General features: G+C 32.5%; 1 protein-coding gene across 3 annotated transcripts in view; it reads right to left on the bottom strand.

Moving 5' to 3' along the window:
* Positions 1-12,106, bottom strand: part of LOC145260493 (SWI/SNF-related matrix-associated actin-dependent regulator of chromatin subfamily A member 2-like) — a 99,777-nt gene that overhangs the window by 73,195 nt on the left and 14,476 nt on the right. The gene's annotated exons all lie outside the window — the stretch shown is intronic.

Genomic DNA, 12,106 nt, shown 5'->3' with positions numbered 1-12,106 from the left:
TTTAGCAATTTGGTTTACAAACTTCTTAAAAATCAAATGGATTTATCAAAACAATGTAAAAAAAAAAACAATAAAAAAAAACTTCCAAATTTTCACAGGTTTAGTCGATTTCCCACAAAGAATTTTGACTGATCATGCTGAATATACCAATTTGGTCCATTTGGTTTTGGAATTTTAAAGACTACCATTGATAATTTGGTTATTCAGACTACTGTTCTCATCTTCAATGTTATTCTCATAGTGTTTCAGACAAACTAATCTCCGACCTTCTTTCGGTGCATATTGTTGAATTTGGGAATCTATATGGAATTTCAAACCAAATACATTATTTCATCCACGGGGTAGCTTCCTCTTTTTCTATCATTCAGAAGTCTTAATTCTTTACTATGTTCCGAGTATTGTCTGTACTGAAGATTGAACCATTAACCTCCAGAAGAGTATCACTTATAATTGCTTGTTTATTAGCATTTTATCCATTGTATCATTGTCTTTGGCACTAGAATTATTGAAAAGGATGGGTGCCTTTCCTAAGATTTATCCAATAAGAGATGAACGTTTTAACCAAACAACCAAGATTTTCCAATTTGACTTGCACAAAGGAAACAAGAAATTTTTATTATTTTTTTACAAAACCAAAGTTCAGTTGTACTTCTAAGGAAACGCAGTGAAAAAAATCTTTTAGATATTAAGATTTAATTTTCTTAATATTTGCAATATTAGGAAGAAACTTGAATAAAAATAGATAAACATTTAATGATTTTTTATTTAAATAAAAATTTCTCAAAACTTTTTTTTGTGTAAATAATATTGAATGGAATATTGACTTCAACATACCAGTTGATAAAACGTTTTTAACACCTAAAATGGCAGAGGTTTCAAAAAGAGACAAGTTGAAAAACTATATGAAACATTTACTTAGATGACAAGTGTTGTAAAAGTTTTGTAAATTATTTAATGCAAAAAATGACGATTGTTATGTACAATCCAAATCAAACACATTTTCAAAATTATATCAAAAATCAAATAAATCACTGATTTTGTCATTTTTTTTTTTTTTTTACATAGGCATAACCACTTATCAAGGCCCAGAGACCACTCGAGGATAAGGGTTAAGAGTGTACAGTAGTTAATTGGACAATACAGTAATCGTTAGTAATAGAAATTCGGTAAATTTGTTAACTTAAGTGAAACGGCTCATCAAGAACTTGTTTACGTTGGACTTGAAGTCAACCATATTGTAGTCAGCTGGAAAGCAGGAAAACGGAAGACAATTCCACAGGCATGCACTTCTAAGAAAAAAGCTTTGTTCATGGAATCTACGTTTAGGTTTAGGCACAGATAAAGAGTGGGTCGAATTATTGATAGTGTTTTCAGTTAGATGAGTGTTTCTTGTGAAAGTTTGGTGAGGGGGTACCGTAGATTGAAGATCAGTTGAGCACTGAGCACTTGCCATGAACATGGCCGTAAAGTAAACAAACTCACAACATCTCTTCTGTGAGATAGAGGTTGCAGGGAAGAGAAAAGGACATCTCCTATGAGGCTACAAAGTCTATTTTGAACTCTATCAAGGCAGGACAAGTCTTTTCTAGCAGCTCCTGCCCAGATGTGGCAACAGTACTCCATCCTTGGACATACCTGGCTCTTATATAGATAGAGAATTGCTCTACTGGATCGATAGAAGGATCTCACCATTTTTCCAGCGGCCTTGGCAACAGATTTGATGTACGTGTTCCATTTAAGATCAGGAGTAAAAGTCAAGCCCAGTTGTTTAGACATTAAAATTAAATAACATACATGAAAAAATTATCCAAAAGTTAATTTCTCACTTTTTATGTAAAAACTTCTAATAATGCAAAAATTTTATTTTAACACCATAAAAAATGAAATTAATTTTTAATTTTGCATAAGAGGCAAAATCAGAGTATCATTTATTCAATCACAATAAATTTTTTTTTTTTTTTATAATAATGCAATAGGGCATTTTATGTTCATATGTACGTTATCAACTTTCAAACACAATTTTTTTTAAATTAGATTGCCCGATCAGCAATTATTTTTTAGCAATGTTTTATGCAGTTTATTTTAAAATAAGTTGTATCATAATTAAAAAAAAAAAACTTGAATTCACAGAAAAAATAAAAAAGGGTTGATTATTTCAAAATTTCATCAATTCAAGTACGATGCCCGCCTCCTAAAATAAGGTGGTTAAAAAGTTAGAACAAAAAAAGATTTAAAGATTTATTCTTCAGAAATCTTTATGAACTTTTTCATTCTAACCATTTTGTTTTAAGAAGTTAACTCTGAAAAATGAAGCATCAAGGAAGTTTAATTTCAATAGTTAAAATTGACCAACTGCTTAATGTAATAAAAATTTCAAAATGCAATGAAAATGCGGGATAAAAAGACAATGAATGGCTACCGTAGGAAAAAATAATAAATAAACAACAAAATCAAGAAAAAAAGCAACGCAAAATTATCCTCAAACTTCTAGATTAAAAGGTTTCAATACGATGGTGAAGCTAATTCTGTTGTCAGGAAATTCCAGAGATTTATCAGCACACACAATCAGTGAATCTCTCAATGGAATCTTTGTTCCTAGGGTAATAGTTCTCAACATGTCAAAGCACAGCACAAGGGTTATTTCACAAACTTGCTGCTATGCAATATATGAAAATGCCTTCTCAACTATCAAGTAGTTTTTTTTCTTTTTGTCTATGAGAGTAATTGTTAATGCTGAAATGAAGAACATAGTATCAATGCTGATGTAACTCAAGGATATATTCTTGCCACAATTCTCTTCATGATTTTCATTAACGATTTTCCAAATCATATTTTGAGATAATTTATAAATATTCTATCCAGGCAACACAACTGTCTATGGCAGCACTTTGAAGAGCATTGGTGAGTAAAATCTCTCTCTCTCTCTCGCATATAATGCAAGGAGTTAAAAATCTAAAATGGAAGTTGTTGAGAAAAAGGTTGGATCATTCCACTGCTTCAGAAAGTAGCTGACTCTTGATGCAATTCTATTATAGAAAAGTCGGATACATCCTAAGAAAGAGTATTGCTGTTACATCTGGGGAGGTGCCACTTGACAGGATACTAAATCGACTTTGAAATCTAGCGAGTAATGATCTTTTGTTTTCTATTTCCTCTTTCTGACAGAAAAAACATTGCTAATCTCGACTGAGCTTCAATCTGTAATTTTTACTTGCATAACATCCACAGCAAGAACTCATCTTGTTATCATAACTGAAAAAAACTTTCCTTTCTTCTTCTGTGTGTGTGTGTGTGCACATTAAGAGTTTAAGATTTTCCCATCTATGAAATATATTGACACAAATGTGCTTCTCTGAGGGTTACAATAGCATTTTCTTCAAATCTAATGTCAATAACTTATAAATATCATAAGCCATCAAATTTGGTTAATTCTGTTCATTATTTTAAATCCTCTCATAATATTCATTAACTATCAATCTATTTGCCTCATTAATCCATTAATCATTGCACTTTTATATTTAAAAGATCTTTTATTTCTGTTTCACAACAATGGATACGTTAAGGGGGAGGGAGAGTGATAATTTCTTAATGAATTATTAAATGAATAATTAGAAAAAGATGGACAATTTTGGTTCCAACTTTTGAAAAAAACTTATATTTTTTCATTTTTGTTGCAACAGTGTTCAGTCTGATCAAATGGAATTGTCTTCTTCGTTGCACATTTCAAACCATGGCAGCCCATCATGCAAGACAATCCTGAACAGTCACACAAAATGATTAACCAATGGCAGTTCTACTGTCCAAGAATGACCACTTTTTGATGCTGAAAGTTTAAACAAATCCTCTCTGTTATTGTCATTTGTGTTCTCAGTTTGCGCCATCCAGGCAGAAAGGTGATGAAGATTACATCATGAAGTAATCACCTTTCTGAACAATGAAGGCTAACCCATAAAAATAATACAGATAGAAAAGAGATTATTCTCACCAAATTCGAATTTCCTATGTCCAAAACTTTGCATGCTTTTTTTTTTCAAAACATACATATAATCACCTTTTTTTTTTAACCAATAATCTACAAATTTCTCTGACGGATGCTGCCAACTTCTGCTAGTCTATCTTTTGATGTATAATATTATGTGGCCGGATTTCGAAGTCAGACCTAAATAACAATCTATGCTGTTGTTGCAATGATGTTGGTTGGATTGGACTTGCTTCTTCCTTGGCCTGCATCATATCACAATCATGTCAGCCCATAAATGGTAGTCATAATAAACAGGGTTACATCGCTAGTCAGTCGCAAAACACCAAAGACCAACCACCTGTGAACCTGAGAGTTTAGTCAAATCCTCTTGACGGCTGTCTTCAGACGCTCAGCTGTCAACTGATACGCTTGCATCATCCAGACAGAAGTAGGAGGATGACATAAGTTCCTCCCTCCAGATAACGAGTTGCATGCTCAAATCATTGGAGATGTTGCTGCAACACCTCAAACTAGTTTCTTTCTCTGCAATCCATATTGATATTTGATTTAGATTAATCTATTTCTTCATCCCCCCCCCCCTTCACTGTGTTATTAGCACAAATAGATTTTATTTCACTTCAGTGTTTTTCTGAAAATACTTATTCCAGCTAAGAAAACTGTTGTAGAGACATTTTCCATTACTGAAATAGATTAAAGATAATTTTCTCTCCCTCAAGTTCAATATAAATTATGTTGACTTCAAGTATTTTCTATTTATTGATTAGTACCAAATAATAAAAGTTTTTTTAAAATTCCTATTTCACATAACACGGAAGGAGAACTTATGTTTGCTGTCGTGTCTTATGTGCGCATTCATGTCATGCCCTCCCCCTGATAACCAATAAATCATGTCATTGTAAAAATTCAAGCGCATTTGCTCATCACTGACGTTGGTAGAACCATAGCAACAAATCACAGTAGTAGCAGAATTACCACTGAAAATAGCAATAATTATCATTTGTATTATTTTCTCTGCACTGTTCGATGATTTCAATGCGCAAAGGCTAAACTGAAGTCCTATTTCACCGATGGTACTATTCGTTGAATTCTTCCATGATGACGCTGATACAAGTGTCCAACTATTACCAAGTTCATGGTAATTTATTTTCAGGTTGTCGTGAAAGAGATAGCGTTCTTGAATCCATACAATATAGATATCGTAGTCTTTGGATGAAGCAACAAGTTCTGATATTTGAGATGCGAGTTGAAGCGCCCGTACATTAAAGGTATATATTCTGATGGCAGGATTACTCTTAACTAGCTTAGATTTTGGTGCTGTAGTAGACTTATCAATCACTGTGGCCAGTAGACACCCTAGGGTGCGACCCTTGATTATCCGCATGATGGTCGATGCAGTATGGAATTCTAGTTTGATTTTGAGTCACATTGAATCTTTCGATAGCTTGGATAATATCACTTATGTGAGGTATGTCTACAAGTGAAATGCAGTTCTCTCTCAAATTAGACTGGTTGACTCCGACCATTGATCGATTCTTCTGCTCAGTGTCTTTTTGTGCCCATTTGTTGACTAGTTCTTTAGTTTTTCTGCCAATATGTGCCACTCTCTTACTGCTCCCCATGACATCACCAGAGCCTCGTTAACCAGTTCAGGTTCTACAACACTCTGCCTGACATAGGTGGCCCCTACCAGATTACTGGAGACTATATTCTCATTCTGACACAATTTAGGTCTGAAATGAGTCTCATTCATCTGATGATATAACCTAATGAAGAAATCCTGGACTGTTGCCACCTCTGCATGAACTATGACATGGGGTTGGTATTTCACAAAATACTTTCATTATGAAATTGATGAAAAACGTAATTTCTGTTTTTTCAGAAATAAATCTGTCATTTTATTTTTTATTCCAAAGCAACTCCAGTTACATACAGTCGATACTATATATACATCACAGTAAATTTATAAGACATATTTTAGAAATTATTGATTATAAATCTTTTAGAGGCATTGTCTAACATGAACCTTTGGCCACAGTTTTTCTCATAGTTTCTTGTTTAATATTGCTGCCAATATTTTCCTATTATCATAATAGTTCGGAGTTTAATGTTTTATTTTTTTAAAAACCTTTATACACCTCAAACAAGACATTGCCACCGAGATCTAGGTAAGGGATTACTGTAATCAGAAAGCATCCTACGTGGAGATTTGGGAGCAGGCTGTTTGTTCACATTTAAATTTTTCTATGTTGGTACAGTAGGGGGGGAAAAAAAAGAGAACCAGGGAAAGAATTCCAAAAACCAAGTGATCCAAAGAAAGAAGCTATTAGAGTAGACGTTTTTTCAGCATTTATGGACTTTTGTTATGAAAGGGTAGAATTTTGATACTCCAAGTTTGTTTGAATGAACGTAAAATTGATCAAATCTAAAATGGTTTAGAAACATGTAATATATATTAAAAATTTTCTATTTCAGATACAGATTCTTAAAAATTTATAACTTTTGGTAAAGTTATGTCTCCCTCATCAATTATTCCTCGTTTTCAAAATCCATGACGTCTCATGGATGAATAGGAAATTGAAACAATGTGATAACTATGTGGTTAATAATGATTCTGTTTCTTATATTTATGCTGAAGTGTTTTTAGCATTGGCAACCACTACAGAAAGAAACAAAATGAGAAAGCGAATCTCAAAAAGAGGTTTAGATGTGATAATCTGTGATGAAAATTAAATCTGCAATAGATATGGAGACGTGTGCAGAACAGAAGACTTTGTTGGCTTAGTCATTGAAAGAATGGATGAGAATTCTTGGGTTAGTAGATGTAAAGCAGTTGAGGAAGCAGGTTCAGTTCAGAGAGGAAGACCAAGAAAAACATGTGAGGAAGTGATAAAGAATAAGATCTGGTCAAAGATAGGTTAGTTTAGAAGTCAATTTTTAAGTCATTCAACGTATGCCTGGATGTTAAAATGATGAGGATTTAGACACAGCTGTATGATATTTTCAAAGTTAAAAAATTCAACTTCTAATTATATTAATTGTGAAACAGTTTTAAATTTTGGAAGTATTATCCAGAAAGCAAAAATTCGGTCAGATGATTGAAGTCATAGAAATTATATTAAAAAAAAAAAAAAAAAAAATCCTTGATATATGTATATATATAAAAAAAAAAAGAAAAAAAAGGGGGGTTTCAATGAATGGAGACACCTTGCACCTTTTTTTTTTTATGCCTACCACTAATTGAAGTTTATCTCAACATAACCAGTCACTAGTAACCCTTTGAGAAAAAAATCTGTTCTGTATATTTTAAAAATTATAACCAGTGTGGTCTTTGTAATTTAAAATCTATTTTTTTATTCATTTTTTTACGATTTAAATATTTGCTGATTTTACAATTCTTCTGACTTTCTAACTAAATGAAAGCCTGAATATTTTTAACTTTTCAAAATAATATAAACTTTTTGCTTGTTTTGTTATGTAACACTTGTCCACACAATTGCTGTGATTAATGGAAAGAAAAAGTATTGGGATGGTTTTAGAAATCAAAACATGAAAAGAACTTAAATGGTCGTTAGGAGCAAAATGTAATATCTGTTTTTATGTGATCGTTTCTGTCCTCAGTCAGTAAAAGGTAAAAACATTTTAGACCAAGTCGATTTTTGTCTCGATCTAGAGTGCCCCCTTTTGAGGTGCTGGATTTTATGTCTAATTTTTTCTTGCATTAATCACAGCTACTTCAGTGTGTTTTTTTTTTTTTTTTTTTTTTTTTTTACAAGGGTATCACCACTTATCAAGGCCCAGAGGCCACTCAAGGATAAGGGTTAATAGGTATACATTAGTCATTGTGATTTTAGCATAGTAAACAGTGGGAATTATGAAACTTGGATTACTTAGGGGGACGATTCAATTAGAATTTGTTCACATTGGACTTTTTTTTTTTTTTTCATAGGTATCAACTCATTATCAAGGTCAAAGAGGCAACTCAAGGATAAGGGTTAAAGAGTGTACAGTAGAAATTGGAAAATATAATAATCATTAGTAATGAAAATTTGTTAAATTTGATAACTTATATGGAACGGTTCATCAAGAACTTATTTACGTTAGACTTGAACACAACCATATTGTAGTAAGCAGGAAAGCGGAAGACAATTCCACAGGCGTGCAGTTCTAATAAAAAAGCTTTGTTCATGGAATCTACGTTTAGGTTTAGGCACAGATAAAGAGTGGGGGGAATTATTGATAGTGTTTACAGCTAGACGAGTGTTTCTTGTGAAAGTTTGGCGAGGGGGGACCATAGATTGAAGCTCAGTTGAACACTTTCCATGAAAATAACGATACATCAGAGACAAACTCGCAACATCTCTTCTGTGAGATAGAGGTTGCAAGGAAGAGAAAAGGACATCTCCTACGAGGCTACGAAGTCTATTTTGAACTCTATCAAGGCAGGCCAAGTCCTTTCTAGCAGCTCCTGCCCAGATGTGGCAACAGTATTCCATCCTTGGACGTACCTGGCTCTTATATAGATAGAGAATTGCATCAGCAGTGAGATATCTACTGGATCGATAGAAAGATCCCACCATTTTTCCAGAGGCCTTGGCAACAGATTTGATGTACGTGTTCCATTTAAGATCAGGAGTAATGGTCAATCCCAGAAGCTTGTCAAAACTTGAGGCCTCCTGAAGACGAGAGCCATTCATTTCAATTGATGCCAGATGGGGATCAGAATGTTGATGATGTAAAGAGAGGAGCTTGGTTTTAGATGCATTAAAAGTAACCAGCCACTCCTTTCCCCATTGTACTACATGCTCAAGATCAGAGGAGAGAGAATTGGAGAGAACTTGGTCGTTTACTGTCTTAGATGTACTACCATAAATGGTAGTGTCGTCAGCATAAATGTCTACAAATGATGTAAGGATGTGATTTGGAAGATCATTAATGTAGATCAGGAAAAGAGTTGGGCCTAGGATGGACCCCTGAGGGACAACGGCATTAATACTGTGGGCTTCTGATTTTTGCCCCTCAACTACTACTCTTATGAACCTATCAGAAAGAAATGATTTAATAATTGAGAAGACATTTCCAGAGATCTTATGAAGTAAACCTTTATGCCATACCCTATCAAAGGCCTTAGATATGTCAAGAGCAATTGCCCTAGAAAGGTTGCCTCCGTCGAGAGATTTGCTAATCCTATGAGAAAACTGTAAGCACATCTGCTGTAGATCTAGCAGAACGGAAACCATATTGAGTGTCACTAAGAAGGTTATTTTTGTTGAGATGGTTGATTACTTCTGTATTTAACACAGATTCCAGCAACTTACTCATGATGCACAGGAGACTTATTGGCCTGTACTGAGAGGGGGATGAGCGATCACCTGAATTCTTAAATACAGGGCATACAGATGAAATTTTCCAGGGAGATGGGAAACTATTCTCCTTAAGACAACGTTTAAACAGTTTTGTAAGTATGGGCGCTAGTTCAGGTCGAAGTTTTTTGAGTACTATAATTGGAATACCGTCAGGGCCAGTTGCTTTACTGGAATCAAGGTTTTTGATTAGCTTGGCAACATCACGTACAGATATACGTATATCACATAGTGTGTTTTCAGATACAGGAGGAAATATTGGGGGTTGGCGGCCTTGATCGCAAAAGGTAGAATTAGCTGCAAAATTCTTGACAAAGAGTTTGGCTTTGTCTGATGCTGACGAGATTACCTCAGGTCCATTGATGATAGTTGGAATGGAGCGCACACTTCTGTCCAGAATTCTGTTTGCTATTTGTGTGTTCTGTACATATATAAAAACAGACAGAACACATCCCGATAAAAATGACTAATTCTATTTTGAAAAATATAAACCTTTATGGAGAGGGAAATAAAAAATAAACCGATAAAAAAAATATTGTAAAATGGGCAAATATTTAAACTTTGAAAAATATTTTTTTTTAAAATCACACTGGTTTTCATTTTTAGAAAATTTAGAACAGATTTTTTTCTTTTCTATTTCAAACGCTCGTGACTCATTACTTTGGGTCACGTGAGACAAAACCTTGGTTTTGATTGGTGGTGAGCATGAAAATTGATGCCGGTTGATATTGTCAGTTATCTTTATGATTATTGCTTCAACTACACTTAAGGTTTTTCTCCCTAAATAATGTAATTATTTAGAAAAGCTGGGGAGGGGGCTTCCTTTGCCTATTCTGTACTTTCACCTAACCATTTAAAAAAAGATAACATAGGTTGAGAAGTGTCCTCTCACACACGCATTCTCACTTTGGTAAATTTTTACATTAGGTCCACCTCTAGGTGTGTCAGAAATTTCGTGAAAATAGTGAATAATTCACCCCATCTTTCCAAGCTTATAACTCCTCGAAAAATGTAATTCAAGCTCTAATTTTTTTTTTTCAATTAAAGGAGCAAGAACCAAGGTTTCATTAAAAAAACAAAAACAAAAAAAAACGTGTTTTTTTTTGTTTTTAAAAAGGTTTTAAACTTCGGACTTTACAGGTAAATTTCTAAAAAAACTACTTTTTTTTTGTTTTAAATTTGAATATATTATTTATTGACCTTTTCTCTTCAATTTGTGACATATAAGACTTTGGTACATAAATATTTTATTTACTTTTTAATAGACATTTCAAAATGGGAGGCATGAATTATTCGACCCCCTGTCTTTCCAAGCTTATAACTCCTCGAAAAATGTAATTCAAGCCCTAATTTCGACTATACTGAATACGAAAATCTCATTTAAAATTTTGCAGAGACAAGTAGTTATCGATATAAAAACCTGTATTATGCACTGCAATTCTCTGGCGGCCATGTTTTTAAGCGCGTGCATATACGATAAGCAACTCTACTTCGCTGCGATATAGATAAGGTTGTTTTTTTTTTTTTTAATTTATAGATCATTTTCTTACTACAGACATAAACTTCTGTCCCCGTAATTTACGAACTTGCATAATAATAAAATGAATCCAAACATATTAGTACAATTAGTAAAAAAAAAAAATCTATAATGTTGAATATATATTAATGAGGTAGGGGGGGCATGGATTAACATAATCATAAAAAAGTATTCTGAAACTATTTACAGTTTTTAAAAATCATATTTATTCGATTTTTAGTAGAGAAAATCAAACATTTCCAAAACTGACAATCATTAGGTGTGTAAGAAACCGACCTTATGAATGCGTGAAAAAAAACATTGAATAATTCTACCTCCTATATTTCCAAGCTTATAACTACTTGAAAAATGTAATTCAAACCCTAATTTTTTTTTACAATTAAAGGAACAAAGACCAAATTTAAAAAAAAAAAATAAAAAATAACAGGTTTAATAGCAAATTATGCAATATTTGTTTGTTTTTTTTGTTTTTTTTAAAGATTTGAAGAAAATAAACGAAATTTAACTTACTTCGATTATAAAAAAAATCGATATAAATTCTAAAAAAATCACTTACCTATAAAAATTACTAATCAATGTGTGGTACCATCCGTCATTGTTAAGAATTTATCCATATTTATATTTTAAAATCCATTTATTTTTTAAATAAAAGAATTTTTAAAACGCCTATTTGAAAAAGGTGCAATGACGCAAGAATTTTACTTTTTTTAGTGAAAACCGGAAGTAGTTTTTTTTTTTTTTTTCTAATTGTTTTGACCTACGGATGGACAGAAGGAAGTAAAAACAACACGTTCGCTTTAGTTGTCTAGCCTTGTCCGTGAAGAAATATGTGTTCCCATAGTTTAAAAATAGTCAAATTTTACTTATAAGATTTTGCCTTTAAAATAAAAAGACACGCGAGGAAATTTTTTTTTCTTTTCTCAAAGAAATATATAAATTTTTGATTTGATTTATTATATTTTCATTTTGTTTTGTCAAGTGAAATTTTTTTTTTTTTTTTAAATATCTAATAAAACATTGAATGAAATAGAAAAAAATTGTCGTCATCGTCCATTACCTACTGGACAATATAAGCAGAACATAGTCTTCCAATTAAAAAAAATCAACGTGGTTTAAAAAAAAAAAGAAAAAGAAAAAAAAAGGTTTTACACTTTGGATTTTACAGGTAAATTAAAAAAAAAACAAAAAAAAACACTTTTTTTGTTTTAATTTACAATATATTATTTA

This window comes from Euprymna scolopes, chromosome 3 (assembly GCF_053919585.1).
Source record: "Euprymna scolopes isolate OS-2025 chromosome 3, ASM5391958v1, whole genome shotgun sequence".
NCBI classification, from domain to species: domain Eukaryota; kingdom Metazoa; phylum Mollusca; class Cephalopoda; order Sepiida; family Sepiolidae; genus Euprymna; species Euprymna scolopes.
The sequence above is the reverse complement of the archived record's forward strand: the minus strand, read 5'-3'. Positions and strand labels throughout refer to the sequence as shown.